The 23,318-nt window shown below is 43.4% G+C and overlaps 1 pseudogene; it reads left to right on the top strand.

Moving 5' to 3' along the window:
* Window positions 1-1,035: 1,035 nt before the first annotated feature.
* Window positions 1,036-23,318, top strand: part of LOC129488312 (mitochondrial nicotinamide adenine dinucleotide transporter SLC25A51-like) — a 34,113-nt pseudogene continuing 11,830 nt past the window's right edge.

Consider the following 23,318-nt stretch of genomic DNA (forward strand, 5'->3'; position numbering starts at 1 on the left):
CAGCAATTTTAAGTTTACAGTTTGGTAAGTTTGACAAATGTAAACAATTGCAGCCACCCCCATATTCATGATAGAAAACATTTTCCTCACCCTCAAAAAGTTGCCTACTGTCTTTTGTCATCAGTTCCCAGCCACCTATTTCTGGAAACCACTGTCTTTCTTTATGTCGCTACAGGTTAGCCCTTTTACATTTTTCATATAAATGGAATTACAGGTGCCTGCATGGGCCGTGGCTCACTCACCGTCCTGCGGGATGCCTTGGCAATGGGAAATCCAGTTATCAAAATTGACTCCAGAAGAGAGAACCTAACAGAACAATAACAGTGGAAGAAATTGGGAACATTATCAAAAAGCTAACATCCTGCAAAACTCCAGGCTCAGATGGTGTTACAGGTTAAAAAAAAAAGTCCTTCATGAAAAAGAAAGATCTTTTTTTTTTTTTGAAACGGAGTTTCGCTCTTGCCCAGGCTGGAGTGGAATGGCGCAATCTCCGCTCACCTCAACCTCCGCCTCCCAAGTTCAAGCGATTCTCCTGCCTCAGCCTCTGGAGTAGCTGGGATTACAGGCATGCACCACCATGCCCTGGCTAATTTTGTATTTTTAGTAGAGATGGGGTTTCTCCATGTTGGTCAGGCTGGTCTCAAACTCCTGACCTCACGTGATCTGCCCGTCTCAGCCTCCCAAAGTGCTGGGATTACAGGCGTGAGCCACCGCACCTAGCAAAACTTTTTTTTTTTTTTTTTCTGAGACAGAGTCTCACTCTGTCATCCAGGCTGGAGTGCAATGGCGCGATCTCAGCTCACTGCAACCTCCACTTCCCTGGTTCAAGCAATTCCCCTTCCTCAGCTTCCCGAGTAGCTGGGATTACAGGCACGCACCACCATGCCCAGCTAAATTTTGTATTTTTAGTAGAGACAGGGTTTCCCCATGTTGGCCAGAATGATCTTGAACTCCTGACCTCAGGCAATCCACCTGCCTCAGCCTCCCAAAGTGCTGTGATTACAGGTGTGAGCCACCGCGCCCGGCCCCAGAAAGATCTTAAGCAACATGATGGATTCAGAAGCTCATGAAAAGAGGCTGCCAATACTAACATCTTCAAAACAAGATATATCACCTCATATTATAAATGTGGGTGAAATGAAGCATGACTTGTGTGGCTGCTGTGCAGCCTTCAACACGTAGCAATCACATTTCCCATTCAGAAGGTCCTCTTTCAACAACAGCTGTATGGCATCAAAACCCGGGATGCAATACTTCAGCTGAGAAGGGATGGATTTCGAAACTTGTATCCTGGAATCCTTCCCTAATTGATGCAAAAGACAACTACACTTGCACTTATGTTTGGTCTGTATGAGGATTTATCCTGCCTTCCCCACAAATATGTCAGTGCTCCAGAGTTTGCAACCCGTGTCGTGGCAGCAGCGCTTGCAGGAACAACAGAAGCAATTTTCACTCCACTGGAAAGAGTTCAGACATTGCTTCAAGACCACAAGCATCATGACAAATTTATCAGCACTTATCAGGCTTTCAAGGCACTGAAATGCCATGGAATTGGAGAGCGTTATCGAGGCTTGCTGCCCATTCTTTTCCGGAATGGACTCAGCAATATCTTGTTTTTCGGCCTTCGAGGTCCCATTAAGGAGCATCTGCCTACCACAATGACTCACAGTGCTCATCTGGTAAATGATTTTCTCTGTGGAGGTCTGTTGGGTGCCATGCTGGGATTCTTGTTTTTTCTAATTAATGTTGTAAAAACTAGCATACAATCTCAGCCTGGTGGGGAATTTCAGTCTTTCCCCAAGGTTTTCCAAAAAATCTGGCTGGAACGGGACAGAAAATTGATAAATCTTTTCAGAGGTGCCCATCTGAATTAACAACAGTCCCTTATCTCTTGGGGCATAATCAGTGCAACTTATGAATTCCTGTTAAGGTTATATGAAAAAAAAAATCAGTTAAGTGCCATTTATTAACTGAATAGACCTAAGAAGAATGCAGTTTGGCCTCTTTCTTAATTGGCCAAATATAAGTTGGTGTCATGACTCCAGGCCACAGTGAGTTATGGGCAAAGCTGTTTTCCTTAAGCATCAACAAAACAGAATAAAAGTTTCCAATAGGAAAAATAAATAAATGGAATTATATGGTGTTTTGTCTTTATCTTCTTTTCTTTCACTTTACATAATGCTATTGAGATTCATCCATTCTGATGTGAGAGTCAGTAGTCCATTCTTTTTTATAGCTAAGCTTTGCATTGTATAAGTATACCTCTATTTATTTATTTATTTATTTTTTTGAGACGGAGTCTTGCTCTGTCGCCCAGGCTGGAGTGCAGTGGCGCAATCTCGGCTCACTGCAAGCTCCGCCTCCCGGGTTCACGCCATTCTCCTGCCTCAGCCTCTCCGAGTAGCTGGGACTACAAGCGCCCGCCACCACGCCCGGCTAATTTTTTGTATTTTTTTAGTGGAGACGGGGTTTCACTGTGGTCTCGATCTCCTGACCTCGTGATCCGCCCGCCTCGGCCTCCCAAAGTGCTGGGATTACAAGCGTGAGCCACCGCGCCCGGCACCTCTATTTATTTATCAATTTAGATGACCCACAGTTTTTGGCTCTTATGCATAAACCTGTTCTGAACATCAAGTGCAAATCTTTGTGTGAAGCTGGACTTCTGAATTGCATTGTAAGTATATATGAACTCTTTAAGAAGCTGCAGAAGTATTTTCCAAAGTGATATTCCCATCAACGATATAAAATTCCAAGATTTCGAGTAGCTTCCATCCTCACTTACATTTGGTATTATGAGGTTTTTTTATTTTTTTTTTGTTGTTTGTTTGTTTGTTTTTGGGACCGAGTCTTGCTCTGTCACCCAGGCTGGAGTGCAGTGGGGTGATCTCGGCTCACTGCAACCTCCACCTCCGGGGTTCAAACGATTCTTCTGCCTCAGCCTCCCGAGTAGCTGGGACTACAGGCATGCGCCACCATGCCCGATTAATTTTTTTTGGATTTTTTTTCTGTTTTTTTTTTTTTTTTTAGACTGAGTCTCCCTCCTTCACCCAGACTGGAGTGCAGTGGCGCCATCTCGGCCCACTGCAAGCTCCGCCTCCCAGGTTCATGCCGTTCTCCTGCGTCAGCCTCCCGAGTAGTTGGGACTACAGGCGCCTGCTACCACGCCCGGCTAATTTTTTGTATTTTTAGTAGAGATGGGGTTTCACCGTGTTAGCCAGGATGGTCTCGATCTCCTGACCTCGTGATCTGCCCGCCTCGGCCTCCCAAAGCGCTGGGATTACAGGCTTGAGCCACCGCGCCAGGCCATTTTTTTTTTTTTTTTTTTTGTATTTTTTAGTAGAGACTGGGTTTCACCGTGTTGGTCAGTTTGCTCTCAAACTCCTGACCTCAAATGATCCACCCACCTCGGCCTCCCAAAGTGCTGGGATTACAGGCATGAGCCACTGCGCCCGGCCTATCAGGTTTTTTTAATAGCAACAATTCTAGTGATAGTATCTCATTGTAGTTTAATTTGCATTTACTAATGATAAATGATATGATATGATATTGACCATCTTTTCCTGTGCTTATTTGCCATTTGTATGATCTTTGGTGAAGTGTCTGTTCAAGTCTTTTGCCTATTTTCTTTTTAATTCAGTTGTTTGTCTTCCTAATATTAAGCAAAATATTAAATATAAAATTAAATATAAAAGTTCTATATGTATTCTGGGTATAAATTCTTCATCAGGCATGTTTTTCCATTTTTTGCTAGTATGTGCTTGCCTTTTCATTTTCTTAATGGTAACTTTTTTTTTTTTTTGAGACAGAATCGTGCTCTGTCACCCAGGCTGGAGTGCAGTGGCACAATCTCCACTCACTGCAAACTCCGCCTCTTGGGTTCAAGCGGTTCTCGTGCGTCAGCCTCCCGAGTAGCTGGGATTACAGTTGCACACCACCACACCCAGCTATTTTTTGTATGTTTATTTGAGACAGGGTTTCACCGTGCTACTCAGACTGGTCTTGAATTCCTGACCTCAGGTGATCCACCCGCCTTGGTCTCCCAAAGTGCTGAGATTACAGGCATGAGCTACCGCGCCTGGCTGGTAACTTCTGAATTAAAACAATTTTTAAAATACTTTCAGATTTACAGAAAAAGTAAGCAGATAGGAGAGTTCTCACATACTCTCCCATTCTGTACAGTTTCCCCTACTATTAGCACCTTACATTAGAATGGTATATTTGCTGCAATTATTTAACCGATATCAATACATTCCTATTAACTAAAGTCCACACTTTATTCAATTTTTCCTAGTTTTTACCTTATGTCCTTTTTCTCTTCCAGGATCCCACAGGACACCACATTATATTTAATCATCATATCTATTTAGGTTTTCTTGGCTATGAAAGTTTCTCAGACTTTCCTTGTTTCTGATGACCTGGACACCCAGTTTTGAGGAGTACTGATCAGGAATTTTGTAGGATGTTTTTCTACTGGAATTTGTTGCTTTTTTTTTCCTCATGATTAGATTGGGGTTATGGGTATTAGGAGGAAGAAGACAGAGGTAAAGTGACATTTTCATCACATCCTATCATACCACACACACACACACACACACACACACACACACAAAGTCTACATGAACTATGACTGTTTTTTTGCTTTGTTTTGTTTTTCTTTTTGTTTTTGTTTTTTTGAGACGGAGTCTGGCTCTGTCGCCAGGCTGGAGTGCAGTGGGGCAATCTCAGCACACTGCAACCTCTGCCTCCTGGGTTCAAGTGATTCGCCTGCTTCAGCCTCTTGAGTAGCTAGGACTATAGGCACGTGCCACCACGCCCAGCTAATTTTTGTATTTTTAGTAGAGATGGAGTTTCATCATGTTGGCCAGGATAGTCTCCATCTCTTGACCTCGTGATCCACCCGCCTTGGCCTCCCAAAGTGCTGGGATTACAGGCAGGCGCCACTGAGCCCCGCCAAACTGTGATTGTTAATGTTGATCTTGATCACTCCGCCGATGTAGTAGTGTTTGTCAGGTTTCTCCACTGTGAAGTTCCTCTTTCTTTTTTGTCCTTTTCCCTACTGTACTCTTTGGACAGAAGTCTCTGCTATGGTTTAAATAATTGTGTCCCCTCCAAAATTCATGTTGAAATTTAATCCCCATATCGGTTGTATTAAGATGTGGGGCCTTTGGGGAGGTGATTAAGTCGTGATGACTCTGCCCTCATGAATTCATTAGGGCCCTTATTAAAAGGGCTTGTGGGGCCAGGCGCGATAGTTTACACCGGTAATACCAACACTTTGGGAGGCCAAGGCGGATCACCTGAGGCCAGGAGTTTGAGACCAGACTGGCCAACACAGTGAAACCCCATCTCTACTACAAATACAAAATTAGGCCGGGCGCAGCGGCTCATGCCTGTAATCCCAGCACTTTGGGAGGCCGAGACGGGCGGATTACGAGGTCAGGAGATCGAGACCATCCTGGCTAACACGGTGAAACCCCGTCTCTACCGAAAAAAAAATACAAAAAATTAGCCGGGCGTGGTGGCAGGCGCCTGTAGTCCCAGCTACTCAGGAGACTGAGGCAGGAGAATGGCGTGAACCCGGGAGGCGGAGCTTGCAGTGAACTGAAATCACACCACTGCACTCCAGCCTGGGCGACAGAGTGAGACTCTGTCTCAAAAAAAAAACAACAACAACAAAATTAGCCGGGCATGGTGGTGGGTGCCTGTAATCCCAGCTACTCGGGAGTCTGAGGCCGCTGAGGCAGGAGACTCGCTTGAACGCAGGAGGCAAAGGCTGCAGTGAACCAAGATCATGCCATTGCACTGTAGCCTGGGCAACAAGAGTGAGACTTCGTCTCAAAAAAAACGGGGTGGTGGGGGGATTGTGGGTGTGATTTTTCTTTCTTCTGCTGTTCTGTCGTAGGAGGACACCTAGATGGTACGATCTATGAGGGAAAATCCATAGGATCACTCTCAACAGATACAGTGAAAGTATTTGAGAATAATGGACATTTATATGATAAAAACTTTTGGGCAACTAGAAAGAGAAGGGAACTTAACCTGATAAAGTACTTGTACAAAACACCTACAGGCAATATCACACCATGTGACTATCTTTGCCTGTACTGCTATAAAGAAATAGCATTTATTTCTTTGATAAACAACCCAAGTCATTTATCAAGAACAGAAATTATTTCTCACAGTTCTAGAGGATTGGAGGTCCAGGTGAAGGTGCTGGCAGGTTTGGTGTCTGGCAAGGGTTCATTCCTCATGGTCTTCCAATTTGTTAGGCTGGCTTTGCATCCCTTGGAGAAACTCCACTTAGTAATAATGTTTATTCGCTTTATGCTTTATTGGATTCAATTTGCTGAAATTTTGTTAAGGAGTTTTATATTAATGTTTTTGAGAGATATTAGTTGGTAGTGTTCTTTATGGTAATGTATTGTTATGTTTGTGCTATCAAGGTAACGCTAGCCTCATAAAATGAATTGATAAATGTTTGCTCTTAGTCTATTAAAAGGAAGACTTTGTGTAAAAAAGATGGTATTATTTCTCACTTAAATGTTTGGTATAATTTACCAGTGAAGTCATATGAGCATAAGTTTTCTTTGTCAGAAGGTTTTAAACCATGAATTAAATTTCTTTATTAATAGAAATCTATTAAAGTTATCTATTTCTTCTTGAGTACTGTGTGTCTTTAAAGAACATTTTCCATTTCATTTAAGTTGTCAATCTTGGTCATAAAATTATTCATATTAATTTTTTTATTACCTTTTTTTTTTGAGACGGAGTTTCGCTCTTGTTGCTCAGGCTAGAGTGCAGTGGCATGATCTCGGCTCACTGCAACCTCTGCCTTCCAAGTTCAAGTGATTCTCCTGCTTCAGCCTCCCAAGTAGCTGGGACTACTGGCATGTGCCATCACGCCCAGCTAATTTTGCATTTTTAGTAGAGATGGGGTTTCACCATGTTGGTCAGGCTGGTCTTGAACTCCCGATCTCTGGTGATCTGCCCGCCTTGGCCTCCCAAAGGGCTGAGATTACAGGCGTGAGCCACTGCTCCCAGCCTTTTTTTTTTTTTTTTTTTTTGGTGGCGTAGAGTCTCACTCTGTCACCCAGGCTGGAGTATAGTTGCACGATCTCTGCTCACTGCAACGTCTACCTCCCGGGCTGAAGCAATTATCCTGCCTCAGCCTCCTGAGTAGCTGGAATTACAGGCACCTGCCACCAGGCCCAGCTAATTTTTGTATTTTTAATAGAGATGGGGTTTTACCATGTTGTCTGGGCTGGTCTCGAACTCCTGACCTCTAGTGATCCAGCTGCCTCAGCCTCCCAAAATTCTGGGATCACAGGCACGAGTCCCCTTGCCCAGACCCACCTTGATGTCTATAGGTTTTCAAGGAATATCATTACTCTCATCCATAATATCAATGATTTATTTTCTCTCACTCTTTTTTCATCAGTCTTCATAGAGCTTGTTCAAGTTCATTGATCTTTTCAAGAACCAGTTTTTGGTCTCATTGATTTTCTCTATTGTTTTACTGTGTTCTCTTTCACCTACTTCTCCTCTTTATTATTTTCATTTTTCTGCTTGCTTTGAGTTTAATTTGCTGTTTTCTTCTAGTTTCCTTAGGTAGAAGCTTAGATTGATTCAATAACTTTCTTCTTTTTTGACAAAAGCGTTTCACTGTAATTTTTCATCTAAGAACTGCTTTAGTTGTACCTCACATATTTTGATATGTTTTGATTTTGTGTTTAGTTTCCAAGTGTTTGGGTTGTTTAATTTCCAAGTGTTTGGGTATTTTTCAGACATCTATCTCTTGTTGATTTCTAGTTTAATTCAGATGTGCTCAGAGAACATATTGTGTATGACTTCAATTCTTCTAAATTTATCGAGACTTATCTTATGGTCCAGGATATGGTCTATTTTGATAAATGCTATCTGTGCATTTTTACAAAATTTGTATTTTGTTGTTTGGCAGAGTATTTAATGATTGCCAACTACGTCAAATTGGTGGATAGGTTGTTTCTTGTCTATTCATTGTGTATTTTTGTATTTATTGTTGGAAAGAGAGTGTTAAAGTACCCAACAATATTTGTAGATTTGCCAATTTTTCCTTTCAGTTCTGTTTTTGTTTCATGTGTGTTGAAACTCTGTTACTAGGAGTACGGACATCTATGGTTGTTATGTCCTCTTAATGAATCGACCTCTTTATTATTATGAAATATCCCTTTTTATCCCTGCTCACATTTCTTATTCTGAAATCTACTTTGTCTAATATAAATGTTTTGCATTTGATTCATGTTTGCATGATATATCTCATTCCATCCTTTAAGTTTTAGCCTAGGCATATGTTTAAGGTAAATTTCTTGTTCGCAGTATACAGTTGGGGCTAACTTTATTATCCAGTCTAACGATCTCTGCCTTTTAATTGGAAAATCTATGTGATTTACAAATAAGGTAACTGTCAGTATGGATGGGTCCAAACCTGGTACCTTCCTATTTCTTTTCTATTTGCCCAATCTGTTCTTTGTTCCTCTTTTTCTCTTTTCTGATGTCTCTTGGCTTGATTCAGCATTTTGAGTTATTCAATTTTATGTCTAATAATGGCTTATTAATGCTGCTTCTTTTTAGTTATTATCATTTTCTAGTTAATGCTGTAAACTTTACAACTTAATTCTTTGTGCTGTTGTTGGCCCACATTTTATTCCTATGTATATTATAAACCTCAATACATGGTTATTAATTTTTATTTACACAGGCACAGGCTTTTCTAATAAAATTTAAAACTAAGGAAAAAAATCTTTTATTTTACTCACACATTTACCATATTTGGTGTTATAGAATCTGTCGTGCAAATCTAAATTTTCATCTTGTTTCATTTTTCTTTTTTTTTTTTTTTTTTTTTTTTTTGAGACGGAATCTCGCTCTGTCGCCCAGGCTAGAGTGCAGTGGCGCAATCTCGGCTCACTGCAAGCTCCGCCTCCCGGGTTCACGCCATTCTCCTGCCTCAGCCTCTCCGAGTAGCTGGGACTACAGGCGCCCGCCACCGCGCCCGGCTAATTTTTTGTATTTTTAGTAGAGACGGGGTTTCACCGTGGTCTCGATCTCCTGACCTCGTGATCCGCCCGCCTCGGCCTCCCAAAGTGCTGGGATTACAAGCTTGAGCCACCGCGCCCGGCCTCATTTTTCTTTTGCTTGAATAGTTTCTTTTAATGCATTGTGTATTGTAGATCTGCTGATGAATTTTCTCAGCTTGTGCTTGTTTGGAGAATTTGTTTCACCCTTATCGTTGAAACATATTTTCCTCAGGAATAGAACTCTAGGTTGACAATTGTTTTATTTCAGTACTTTAAGGACATTGCTCTTCTGATTTAAATATTTTCTGATGAGGAATCAGAAAGTATTAACTCACCTTTGGATATCTATATCTTTGCTATAACGCTTATCTTTGTTTCTCTGAAGGCAGTATATCTTGTTTTCCTGCCTGCTTTTTAAATTTTGTCTTTATTGCTGGTTTTCAGTAGTTCAATTATGATGTATCTGGGTGTGGTTTTCTATATATTCTGCTTGGTGTTCACTGAGATTTTTAGATTTGTTTGTGTATCATTTTTATCAAACTAGGAAAATTTTGGCCATTGTTTCTTCAAATATTTTTATATTTTCCCTGAATTTACTCTTCCAGGACTCAAATTATATGTATGTTACACAGCTTGATATTGTCCCACAGGTCACTTATCGCTTATGATTTTTAGTCTTTTTCTTTGTTTTATTATTTTTACATAGTTTCTGTTGCTTCGTATGCAAGTTTGCTGAGCTTTTCTTCTGCAGCGTCTGATCTGCTGGTAATTCCATTCACTGTATTTTTCATCTCTAGAAACTCCATTTGGATTTTTGTTTTACATAGTCCATTTTTCTATCACATTCCCCTCTACTTTGAGCATAGGAAGCATTTCTATATAGTCTTGTCATATACATAAAATGTCACTATAACTTTGTCATTTCTGGATCTGTTTTTATTCATTGATTTTACCATTTGTTATAGGTTATAGTTTCCTTTTTCTTTGCATGTCTGGTAATTTTTTAATGTACTTGCTGTTTTTACTTTGTTTTGTGCTAGATTTTATTGTGTTTCTTTAAATATGTTTTGGTTTGTTTTGGCATGTAGTTAAATTACTTGAGATCAGTTTGATGCTATCAAAATTTGTTTTCAAACTTTCTAAAGGCAGTTCCAGAGCAGCCTTTATTCTACAGTTAATTTATAATATGATGATTTGGTCTGATTTTATTTAGTCTTAGAAAAGGGACAGAAGGAAGGAGGGCCCTCTATTCCAGCCTGTAGATATTATTGTGTGAGAATATGATGCCTAGAATTCTGTGACCACCAAGGGTAGTAGCTGACACCCTGAAGATGGCAAATAGAAACAGCCAATAATCTATGTCCTACATGATATTGCTGGGCTATTGAATTAACCAACCTGGAGCCAGCTACTTCTAGACTTCTTATTATGTGAGATAACATTGAAACCATTGTTTAAACAAATTTCCATTGTATTTTCTGTTACAGCCAAAACCATCCTAACCGACATATTCTTCCAAATATACCTATCACCAGATTTTTGCCAACTTGGTTCCCCTCGGTTGTTTGGTTGATTTGATTTTTTTTTTTTTTTTTGAGACCGAGTCTTACTCTGTCGCCCAAGCTGGAGCGCAGTGGCATGATCTTGGCTCACTGCAACCTCTGCCTTCTGGGTTCAAGTGATTCTCCTGCTTCAGTCTCCCGAGTAGCTGGGATTACAGGCACCCGCCACCACGCCCGGCTAATTTTTTATTTTTAGTAGAGACGGAGTTTCACCATGTTGGTCAGGCTGGTCTCGAACTCCTGACCTCAGGTGATTCACATACCTGGGCCTCCCAAAGTGCTGGGACTGCAGGTGTGAGCCACCGCGCCCAGCAGATTTGATTTTTTTTAAGTGGAATTTAATAAAAACCTAGTGAGCCCGGATGAAATGACTCACGCCTGTAATCCCAGCACTTTGGGAGGCCGAGGCAGGCAGATCTCAAGATCAGGATATTGAGACCATCCTGGCCAACATAGTGAAACCCCGTCTCTACTAAAAATAAAAAAAATTAGCCGGGCGTGATGGCGGGCACCTGTAGTCCCAACTACTCAGGAGGCTGACGCAGGAGAATGGCGTGAACCCGGGAGGCGGAGCTTGCAGTGAGCCGAGATCGTGCCACTGCACCTCCAGCCTGGGCGGCAGAGCGAGATTCCGTCTTAAAAAGAAAAAAAAAAATTATCTGGGTGTGGTGGCAAGCGCCTGTAATCCCAGCTACTCAGGAGGCTGAGGCAGGAGAATGGCGTGAACCCGGGAGGTGGAGCTTGCAGTGAGCAGAGATGGCGGCACTGCACTCCAGCCTGGGCGACACAGGAAGACTCCGTCTCAAAAAAAAAAAAAAAAAAAAAAAAATTAAAAGAGGAAACGAAAAAGCAAAACCTTTCCAAATAATAAGTTTAGTCATAATAATAATGTATTTTTATTTCAAACATTGACCTAATAACAGACAAAAATATTCATATAAAGGCAGATACATATACAGAGTTAGATACAGAGATAGTTAGACTCAAATGTATTTCCTTCTGCTATTTATCTATTTTTTTCAATTGATGAAAAAATCCTAAAGAGATTCTTCACTTTTTAGAAGCAAGTATGAAACATTTTATTTCAGAAGTTATTACTGTTGGCTGGGCAAGGTGGTTCATACCTGTAATCCCAGCACTTTGGGAGGCTGAAGTGGGTGGATCACCCGAAGTCAGGAGTTTGAGACCAGCCTGAGCAACATGATGAAACTCCGTCTCTACTAAAAATACAAAATTAGCTGGATGTGGTGGCGCATGCCTGTAATCCCAAATATTTGGGAGGCTGAGGCACGAGAATCACTTGAACTCAGGAGGTTGCAGTGAGCAGAGATCGCTCCATTGCACTCCAGCCTGGGTAACAAGCGTGAAACTCAGTCTCAAAAAAAAAAAAAAGTTATTACTGTCATCTTAATATTTTCTAAATTAGGCTATGGGCAATAATATATTTAATTCATTTTCAGAACATCTTGATCCTTTTTTGGGAAAAAAAAAAAAATCAATTGAAGAGACATGAGAGCTGGTCTTAGCTTGTCCCAAAAATCTAATCCTAACAATGCTTCTCCTTCTTCCATTATGTGCGTAACTGGTTGAAACATGTCTATGCATGGGCTTTAGCTATTGTGGGAAATGTAACAGAAAGATCACCAGAGTCATTAGTTAAATGGAACCATCTCCCAACACCCGAGGGCAAGGAGAAAGAGTTACTAACATACCGTGAAATCCAGGAAAGCTTGGATTGAGACACAAGAAGCCCTGTTGATGGCGGAAAATGGATATTTGGGGAGTAATGCCGGCAGAACACAAGGAAGTAGATGGCTGTGAAAGATCAACTTTGACGCAGACACCTAAAACACAAAAGGCAAGACAATCTCCCTCCTACATTTTTTTGGGATGAGACAATTAAACATTCGATAACAGTATACTTCCAAATGATGCTGTAATCCTCTTATGTGAACTACATTCTTAAATATCTAGAATAGGCCAGGTGCGGTGGCTCACGCCTGTAATCCCAGCACTTTGGGAGGCCAAGGTGGGCGGATCGCCTAAGGTCAGGAGTTCAAGACCAGCCTGGCCAACATGGTGAAACCCCGTCTCTACTAAAAATACTAATACTAGCCAGGGGTGGTGGCAGGCACCTGTAATCCCAGCTACTTGGGAGGCTGAGGCAGGAGAATCACTTGAACCTGGGAGGCGGGGGTTGCAGTGAGCCAAGATTGCACCATTGCACTCTAGCATGGGTGACAAGAGCAAAACTCCATCTTGAAAAAAAAGAAAAAAGTACCTAGGAGAGCAGTTTGCCTTTGGAATTAATAATTACTTACTTAATTAATTACTATGTACAATTCAGTCTTAGGTATGGATTATGAAGACTTCTAACCTAGCCAGTGTACTCCTCCCTGTCCCCCACTTCAACTATAATCCCCACACTGCCCAATCTTAATGGGTAAAAAGTGATGACACCAGGCCACCAACTGGGCCCAGTTCAAGTACATGCTCAGTAATGGTAACAAGAATACTTCGCCATTTTCTTTAGCACTTTACAATCTACAAAATTTTTTTCTGCATTCATTGTCTCATTTAAGCCACACAACAAACCCATCTGGTGTAAGTGTTCCTGTTCTATAGATGAGAAAACAGGCTCAGTGGAATCCCAGTAGCTCATGCTGTTTAAATAGTGACAGGATAAATAGGTCGTTGTATTAGTATTCTGTTGTGTGTAACAAATTATCACAAACCAGCAACTTAAGACAACACTCATTTATTAACTCACAGTTAATAAGGTCAGAAGTCTAGGTGGACTCCTTTGGTTTCCCTGCTTAGGGTCTCAAAGGCTGGGCTCTTTGGAAACGGGGAAAATCTGCATTCGGCCTCATTCAGCTCATTGGCAGAATTCAGTTCCACATGGCTGCAGGACGAAAGTCCCCATTTCCCATGCTAAATGTTGTCTTGGGACTGCTCTCAGCTCCTAGAAGCCACTCTCTGGTCCTCCTCACATGTGGCCTCTTCTATCTTCAAGCCAGCAACAGTGAACTGTTCTTATGCTTCAAATCTCTTTGACTTTCCTTCTATGACCAGCCTGAGAAAGCTTTCTAAGCTTAAAGGGTTTGTGTGATTAGATTAGAGCCACTCACACATTCTCTCTTTGGCTTATAGTATAACGTAATCACAGGAGTGATAAACACATTCTGTTTTCACCCACAAGGAAGAGGGCCCCGAGGATTACTCTTAGAATTCTGCCTATCACATTAATAAGCATTCTCACCCTGCAGAGAGAAAGAGAGAGAGAGAAGAGATGGCCAGTCCTGTAGCACGGAGCCAAGCTCAGTTTAGCTCACTGATTGAGGAAGTGGAGAGCTCCTGGAGGAGAATTAGTGGAAGAGAAGACCAAATAAAAAATCAGGGAGAGCAGGAGCGCAGAGACTTAGCTGGGCCCTGAGAGTCCTAGCAGCTTGACTACAGAACACAGCAGAGGAAAAGCCCTGTGAGTGTAGGACCCCTGGTGCCCAGTGGCCCCGTCAACTAGCAAGTAAAACCTAACCCACACCTTGACCAATGGAATTAGCATTTCCTGCTCTGGGAGAACAGGGGTAGAAAGAGAGGTGGGTGGAGGAGAATAAGTGTCCCTCTTTTTTTTCCAGGGGAACCAAGACTTTCTTTTTTTTTTTTTTTTTTTGAGATGGTGTTGCCCAGGCTGGAGTGCAATGGTGCAATCTTGGCTCACTACAACCTCTGCCTCCCGGGTTCAAGAGATTCTCCTGCTTCAGCCTCCTGAGTAGCTGGGATTACAGGCACGTGCCACCATGCCCAGCTAATTTTTGTATTTTAGTAGAGATGGGGTTTCACTGTGTTGGCCAGGCTGGTCTCGAACTCATGACCTTGTGATCTGCCCGCCTCAGCCTTCCAAAGTGCTGGGATTACAGGCGTGAGCCACCATGCACACCCAGAACTAAGATTTTCTAAACCACATTTCAAGAGCTGGATGTGGTAGCTCAAGCCTGTAATCTCAGCTACTTGAGAAGCTGGGGCAGGAGGATGGCTTGAGCCCAGGAGTTCAAGGCTGCAGTGAGCTATGATGGCACCACAGCACTCCATCCTGGGTGACAGAACTAGATCTTGTCTCTAAAAATAAATAAATAAATAAACCACATTTCTTCAACAGCCCTTTCCACTTGAAAATCTATCTATCTGTTCCACATCCTCTAGAGATGGTCTAGTATGCACTTGCTGTCTGCATTTCTTCAAAAGCCATTTGCTTTTCCACACCCCCATAAATAGACGTGTAGATTGTTTCCAAACTTTGGATCTTAAAAAAAAAGCTGGTGATGAATATCCTCCTTAAACAAACATTTACATACTTCTCCAAATACAAGTTACTTACTGCTAATCTAGACTTGAAATTCAAATGTTTTCATAAAATTGCTAACCAGGGCCGGGTGTGGTGGCTCACGCCAGTAATCCCAGCACTTTGGGAGGCCGAGGTGGGTGGATCACGAGGTCAAGAGATCGAGACCATCCTGGCCAACGTGGTGAAACCCCGTCTCTACTAAAAATACAAAAATTAGCTGGGCGTGGTGGCAGGTGCCTGTAGTCCCAGCTACTTGGGAGGCTGAGGCAGGAGAATCACTTGAACCCGGGAGGCAAAGGTTGCAGTGAGCCGAGATTGTGCCACTGCACTCCAGCCTGGGTGACAAAGCAAGACTCTGTCTCAAAAACAACAACAACAAAAAGATAGCAAAGGCCGGGCAACGTGGTTCATGCCTGTAATTCCAGCACTTTGGGAGGTCAAGGCAGGTGGATCACCTGAGGTCAGGAGTTCAAGACCAGCCTGGCCAACATGGTGAAACCTCGTCTCTACTAAAAATACAAAAATTTGCTGGACACCATGGTGCATGCCTGTAGTCCCAGCTACTCAGGAGGCTGAGGCTGAAGAATCACTTGAACCCGGGAGGTGGAGGTTGCAGTGAGCCAAGATCGCACCACCGCACTCCAGCCTGGGCAACAGAACGAGACTCCATCTCAAAAAAAAAAAAAAAAATAGCAAAAATGATGAAAATGATGATATTAAAAGGCAAACTACTTTGGCACTCGAACTTAAGCCAAACTTCACAGGTAAGGGCACAGCCCTCCACAATACCAGCCTCACTTCAGATACCAGCCACAAGTTTAGAGATTCCCACGGCTGCTCTCACTTCTGACCAGCTGGCTGCAAATTTGGGGGTCCTCATGGACTCCCTCAGGTTTGATAATTTGCTAAAATGGTTCATAGCACTCAGGAGAGCTCTATATTTACAATTGCAGTTTTATTATAACAAAAAGATACAAATCAAAACAAGCCGGAGAAAAAGCACAGGGTGAAATCTGGGAGGATTCCAAATGCAAATCTCCCAGCATCCTCAGAGATGCATCTCCCCTTTTCCCCAAAAATCCAGCATATCGATGGCACAATTTATTTTTATTTTTATTTTTTTTTGAGACAGGGTCTGGCTCCGTCACCCAGGCTGGAGTGAAGTGGCGTGATCTCGGCTCACTGCAACCTCTGCCTCCCAGTTCAAGTGATCCTCCCACCTCAGCCTCCTGAGTAGCTAGGACTACAGGCATGTACCACACCCAGCTAATTTTTGTATTTTTAGTAGAGATGGGGTTTCTCCATGTTGGCCAAACTGGTCTTAAACTTCTGATTGCCAGTGACCCACCTGCCTCGGCCTCCCAGAATGCTGGGATTACAGGCCCTGTGCCCGGCCCTGGACAGAGTACTCTTAACCAGGGAAGCTAACCTGGGCTTCAGTGTCCAGAGTTTTAATGGTGTTTCTTATTGAATCTTTGCCCATGTGACTCCATCTCCAGTCCCCACCTTTCTTCAGAGGTCACACTGATATCATTTGACTCAAAGCCCCAGTCCTATAATCACATGGTTGGTCTTTCTGCTGTGGCCAGTCCCCATCCTGAGCCACCTTGTCAGTATAAAGTATGGAGAGGTCCGGCACAAGTCACCTTGTTAGCATCAACCGTCATGTGTAGTCCCATGGGCCTGCCATGAGTAACAAGTAAATGCCAATTACTCTGGAAATTCCAAGAGCGTAGAGGTTACCTCCTAGGAACTGAGGACAAAGACCAGTCAGATTCTTTGTTACACATATGATAAGATTAAATGCTTAAAACATTATGTTCTGAAGATAATTCAAGAATATGACCGCTGTGTGATTAGTTTTGCTCTGACGCTTCTTTTAGCCCCAACAACATGTGAGGTGTGACATGTTGTGTCATGTGTCACCTGGTGGTGACACTCAGCTTGACTCTGAAAATGTCTTCACAAGACGTTAGTGCTCTACCTATTATATCTGGAATGTCACTCAAGACTTTTACACGTATCTTTCATTTAAAATGTATTGAGCTTTTTGTATGTACATATACAAAAATGTATATTGTGTAAATATACCAACAGAGAAACACAAATATCAGTGAAGATTGAATATTAAAATGTTAACTAGGCAGAAGCACAGCACATGCCTTTCATTTCCTCAGGATAACTTTCTAGAAGTGAGATTCCTGTGTTACAAAATATATGCATGTTGCCTGGGTGCAGTGGCTCATGCCTGTAATCCCAGCACTTTGGGAGGCCGAGGTGGGCAGATCACCTGAGGTCTGGAGTTCGAGACCATCCTGACCAACATGGAGAAACCCCATCTCTACTAAAAATACAAAAATTAGCCAGGCGTGGTAGTGCATGCCTGTGATCCCAGCTACTCGGAGGCTGAGGCAGGATAATTGCTTGAACCCGGGAGGCAGAAATTGCGGTGAACCGAGATCTTGCCATTGCACTCCAGCCTGGCCAACAAGAGGGAAACTCCGTCTCAAAAACAAAAACAAAAACAAATTGTAGTGCGCGCACACACACACACACACACACACATATACACAATTGAATATTATTCAGACTTATGAAGGAGGAAGGGAATTCTGACACGTTAACAGTACAACATGGATGAACTTTAAAGACAGAATGCCAAGTGAAGTAAGCCAGACACAGCAGGACAAATACTCTGTCGTTTCACTTATCTGAGGCAACTAGAGTGGTCAGATTCCTAGAGACAGGAAGTAGACTGGTGCTTACCAGGGGCCAGAGGCAAGAAAGGGGAGCTGTTGTTTAATGGGTACAGAGTTTCAGTTTGCAATCATGAAAAAGCTCTGGATGGTAGTAATGACTGCACAATGGTGTGACTGTACTTAATGCCACTGCACTATACACTTAAAACAGTTACAATGGTAGATTTTATGTTATTTATTTTACCACAATAAAAAGTACATACATTCTTTTACAATTTGATGTGTTTTGCCAAACTGTCCTCCAAAAAAGTTATACTACTTTACCATCTTTCTAGTGTCTTAGAAAACTGAGTCTGATACATAGTTTACATGTGAATAGGCTATTGGGGGTTTGCTGTCTTGAGAGAGCTAGAAAGAGGGAAAAAAGGAAATAAGAAGGAAAGATAGCGAATTAAAGAGATGTTTTACACAGCTGGTCATAGCTTCTTGCAAAAACTCAGTTGCTTTGCAAGGAGAGTGTTTCTGGAAATGTCATAGGAAACCACTGTGCCTTGGAACAGTCTGTTGGAAAAAATGAGGGGGAGAAATTACCAGCTGTTGTCTCCCATTGGCCATGGGGTGCTAACTTCCGTTTCCTTGCAGGTAGAGGGCAGCTGCTAGGGAAGCTAGATCCACATGCCAGAGGCTGGCCTTCAGAAGGGAAGCCAAGATGATCTGCAGTGCTAAGAAGTAAAGCTACTCTTGTGGTATCTGGAGCTTTTGCAAGCCCCCAAAGGCCTGGGAGGCAGATGGAGACAAGCCAAAATAAGGATGTGCACTACCAGTGTATGAGAATAGCTACTTCCTCTCCACTCTCACCCATGCTGACATATTGTCAATATTATAATAAAGTGCTGCCTTTGCTAACATTATAATAAAAAGTATACATAGTTATTACATTTGCTTTTTTGATTGCATAATGCTAAGAGATGTTTAGTAATAAATTCAGCCAGGCGCGGTGGCTCACGCCTGTAATCCCAGCATTTTTGGAGTCCGAGGCAGGTGGATCACCTGAAGTCAGGTGTGCGAGACCAGCCTGGCCAACATAGTGAAATCCCATCTCTACTAAAAATACAAAACATTAGATAGGCAGGGTGACATGTGCCTGTAATCCCAGGTACTGGGGAGGCTGAGGCAGGAGAATTGCTTGAACCCAGGAGGCAGAGGTTGCAGTGAGCCGAGATCTTGCCATTGCACTCCAGCCTGGACAACAAGAATGAAACTCCCTCTCAAAATAATAATAATAAGGCTGGGCACGGTGGCTCATGCCTGTAGTCCCAGCACTTTGGGAGGCAGAGGCAGGTGGATCACCTGAGGTCAGGAGTTCGAGAGCAGCCTGGCCATCATGGTGAAACCCTGTTTCTACTAAAAATACAAAAAATTAGCCAGACGTGGTGGTGCACGCCTGTAATCCCAGCTACGCGGGAGGCTGAGGCAGGAGAATCACTTGAACCCGGGAGGCGGAGGTTGCAGTGAGCCAAGATCATGCCATTGCACTCCAGCCTGGGCAACAAGAGAGAAACTCTGTCTCAAAAATAAATAAAAATAATAATTAATTAATTAATTGCCCATATGTTTTCTTTTTTGAATAACTTGTATGGCTACTTTTCTATGAGGACATTAATTACCTATTAATATGCAAGGGTTTATTGTCTAAGAGATATTAACACTTTGTCCTGTATATCAGGAAGAGAAATAGGAATCATGAGTCCTGGGCCCCTGCTCTGGCCATATGAAAACAGCAATATTCCACTGACTCCTTCCACTTAGAGGGAGCGTGAAACTGCCCAAGTCTGAGATCTGACCGAGTTAAAAGAAACCTTCATTTCAAAGCTTTAGCCTGTTATTTCATGTTGCCAGGATGGAGATCTGGGATTCAGGTTCCTTTTGTTTTGTAAAAACACCATATGAGTTCTTTGGCTGTGATGAGTTCTCCCGCAGGTAATCTCCATAGGCTGGGTTACAACAAAGAAAACCAAATTTCTCTGCTCACAAGAATATTTTTTAAAGCAATGATGCAACCCTTAAATTTTTCCCTAATAGAGAAGCTGGGAAGATGAGGTTGTGAGATGCCTGGACTGGACGGGAGAATGGAGAGAAGAGAGGGCAGGGTCTTGGCAGGGAGAGAGGGGTTCAAGCAAAACGGCGGGAGGTAGGACCATGAGGGAACTGGCATAGAATGTGATTTCTTGTCCAGGCGTGGTGCCTCACGCCTGTGATCCCAGCACTTTGGGAGGCTGAAGCAGACAGATCACTGGAGGTCAGGAGTCTGAGACCAGCCTGGCCAGCATGGTGAAACCCCGTCTCTACTACACACACACACACACACACACACACGTGATTTCTTTGTAGTTGAAGGTGGAGAAATTGTATAACAAGGTGTGTTCTGTTGCACTTCAAAACCTCACTTGGCTGAAATCGCCTTGTGTTAGAGAAGCTCTGTGGGATGAGGCAGGAGGTGGTGTCCAGGGTGATGAGGTGAAGAAGAGGAAAGCAGCAAGTTGCTGCCTGACCCCTGAGAGGTCCTCAGGACAGGGATTCTGAACAAGAAGTGAGCAGGGACCGGACCGTGGTTTCCTCCAGGAGACACTCTGGAGATGGCAGCAGGCACCAACTTCCCACAGTAGGTGAGGCAGATGGGGTGGGGACCCATGCATTTCAATTTGATCGTAAAGGAACAAAGGATTTTAAAAGGAAGCTGGATTTGAGGACATCACCTTGATAGCCATTCAGTCACATGTGTCAAAAATACCTTCCTCCTTATTGTGTGTCTTTTAACCTCAGCATGCTCTAATTCCCTGGCCCTATTTGCAGTCGACAAGCTCACCTTCTAGCCTCTCTTTTCTTTGCCATTGACTCTGTTCAGTTTTATATCAGTTCATATAAAATTCAACTGCATTTAAAAGAAAACTCAATAAATCATGGCTTAAACACACAAGTGTTTGTTTTCTCACACAGAAGAGCTCCAGAGGTAGCTAGTCCAGGACTGATAAGGACTTTCAGAAAATCTTCGGGAACCCAGGGTGTTTCCTTCTTTCTGCTCCATCGTTCTCGCTTTGAGGCTTCACCTGATTATCACCTCAGGGCCCAGTATGACTGCTGGAGCTTCAACCAAGTCTGCATTCGGGGTAACAAGCAGGAAAATAACGAAAAAGGTGTGACTTCCAGATTCAACTTCTGTTAAGTTAATTTACTTCCAAGTTCCACGTTTTTACTTACATCTCTTTGGCCAGAACGTGCCCCGGCCTGGCATCAAGGGAAGCTGGGCAATGTAATTTGTTAGGTGGGGGATTTATTCACACCAAATAAAATCAAAGTTCCTTACCTAAGCAATAATTTCAAGATGAATAATTGCCAGGTAGGCAAATAGCAGTCTCTGCCATAGCTCTATGACATTACCCCATCCCTAAATATAGGACTTGTCCAAAGGTTTTCCTCTAACCCCGTTCCATCTCCTCTCAACACCCACTCTTCAGTCTTTCTGCTCAAGACAGTAACTTTTCTTTCTTTCTTTTTTTTTTTTTTGAGACGGAGTTTCACTCTTGTCACCCAGGCTGGAGTGCAATGGCACGATCTCAGTTCACTGCACCTCCGCCTCCTGGGTTCAAGCAATTCTCCTGCCTCAGCCTCCCAAGTAGCTGGAATTACATGTGCCCACCACCACACCTGGCTAATTTTTGTATTTTTAGTAGAGACAGGGTTTCACCATGTTGGCCAGACTAGTCTCGAACTCCTGACCTCAGGTGATCCGCCCGCCTCGGCCTCCCAAAGTGCTGGGATTACAGGCATGAGCCACTGTGCCTGGCCACATTAACTTCTTTGACATCCTGTGTCTGGTATTTCTTTCAATCTCTCCTGTAAACTATTGCCGGGTGCATCTCACAGAATAACCCCCAACCTCAGCCTTCCAGGCAAGTTGAAACTCTCCTGCCTAGCTCTGACCCTCTGCAACGAGGCCTGACCCACCTTTGGTGTCAGTTCCCAGAGTCCCTCTGTGCCCATGATGCCTTCTAGCCCAACGGGGCTTCTGGTTTGTTCCAAATATATTTTTCCTTTCTAGCCTATTTTTTCTTTGCTTGAAAAGCCCCTACTAATAATTCCATCTGGTGAAACCATACTCATCTCTATAAAGGTGGTCTGGTCATGGGAGAACAGAGCTAACGACAGGGTGCCAAAGCAGGAGGGAGCCAGGAAGACATACCCTCACCACTCTCTCCTCCTCGCTCCTCTGTCTCTTGCTGGTGTTTCTGCAGGCTGAATCCACCAGATGCAAGCCAGACAGGGAGCCAGGGTGAGGCATTCATAGGGATCCTCCTCGGGCAGGGAGCAGGCAGAGGAGGACAGAGAAGGGAGCTAGGGGCAGGTGGAGAATAACCAGCCCAACGGGGAATCATGAAGGTTTAATTGAAATGTTTAACTGTTGCTTGCTGTTTTCCCCCACCTATGGTGTGATTATTTGTCCCATGTAAAACTCATGTTGTGGCCGGGCGCGGTGGCTCACGCCTGTAATCCCAGCACTTTGGGAGGCCAAGGCGGGCGGATCACCTGAGGTCAGGAGTTCAAGACCAGCCTCAACATGGAGAAACCCCGTCTCTACTAAAAATACAAAATTAGCCGGGCCTGGTGGTGCATGCCTGTAATTCCAGCTACTCTGGAGGCTGAGGCAGGAGAATTGCTTGAACCCGGGAGGCGGAGGTTGCCGTGAGCTGAGATCGCGCCATTGCACTCCAGCCTGGGCAATAAGAGCGAAACTCCGTCTCAAAAAAAAAAAAAAAAAAAAAAAAACTCATGTTGAAATTTAATCCCCAAAGTTCTGTTATTATTATTATTATTTTCGAGATGGAGTTTTGCTCTCGTCGCCCAGGCTGTAGTGCAAAGGTGCAATCTCAGCACACTGCAAACTCCAATCCTGCCTCAGCCTCTCAAGTAGCTGGAATTACAGGTGCCTACCACTGCGCCTAGTTAATTTTTGTATTTTTAGTAGAGATGGGGTTTCACTATTTTGGCCAGGCTGGTCTCGAACTCCTGACCTCAGGTGATCCAGTCTCCTCAGCCTCCCAAAGTGTTGGGATTACAGGCATGAACCACCACATCCGGGCTCCCAAAGTCCCATTATTGAGAGGTGTTTTTTTTTTTTTTTTTTTTGATGGAGCTCTGTTGCCAGGCTGGAGTTCAGTGGCGCAATCTCAGCTCACTGCAACATCCGCCTCCCTGGTTCAAGCGATTCTCCTGCCTCAGCCTCCCGAGTAGCTGGGACTATAGGCACGTGCCACCACGCCCAGCTAATTTTTCTGTTTTTAGTAGAGACGGGGTTTCACCATGTTGGCCAGGATGGTCTCGTTCTCCTGACCTTGTGATCTGCCTGCTTTAACCTCTCAAAAGTGCTGGGATTACAGGCGTGAGCCACCACCCCCAGCAGAGAGGTGGGGTTTTAAGCGGTGACTGCCCTACCCCACCTTGGGACTCTGCAGACAGTCTCCACCAGATGTGGGCCCTTGACCTTGGACTTCTCAGCCTCCATAACTGTAAGACATGAATTCATCTTCCTTATAAATTACCCAGTTTCAGGTTTTCTGTTATAAGAAACAGAAACAGATTAAGACACCGCCATAACATT

Source organism: Symphalangus syndactylus, chromosome 1 (genome assembly GCF_028878055.3).
Source record: "Symphalangus syndactylus isolate Jambi chromosome 1, NHGRI_mSymSyn1-v2.1_pri, whole genome shotgun sequence".
Lineage (NCBI taxonomy): Eukaryota > Metazoa > Chordata > Mammalia > Primates > Hylobatidae > Symphalangus > Symphalangus syndactylus.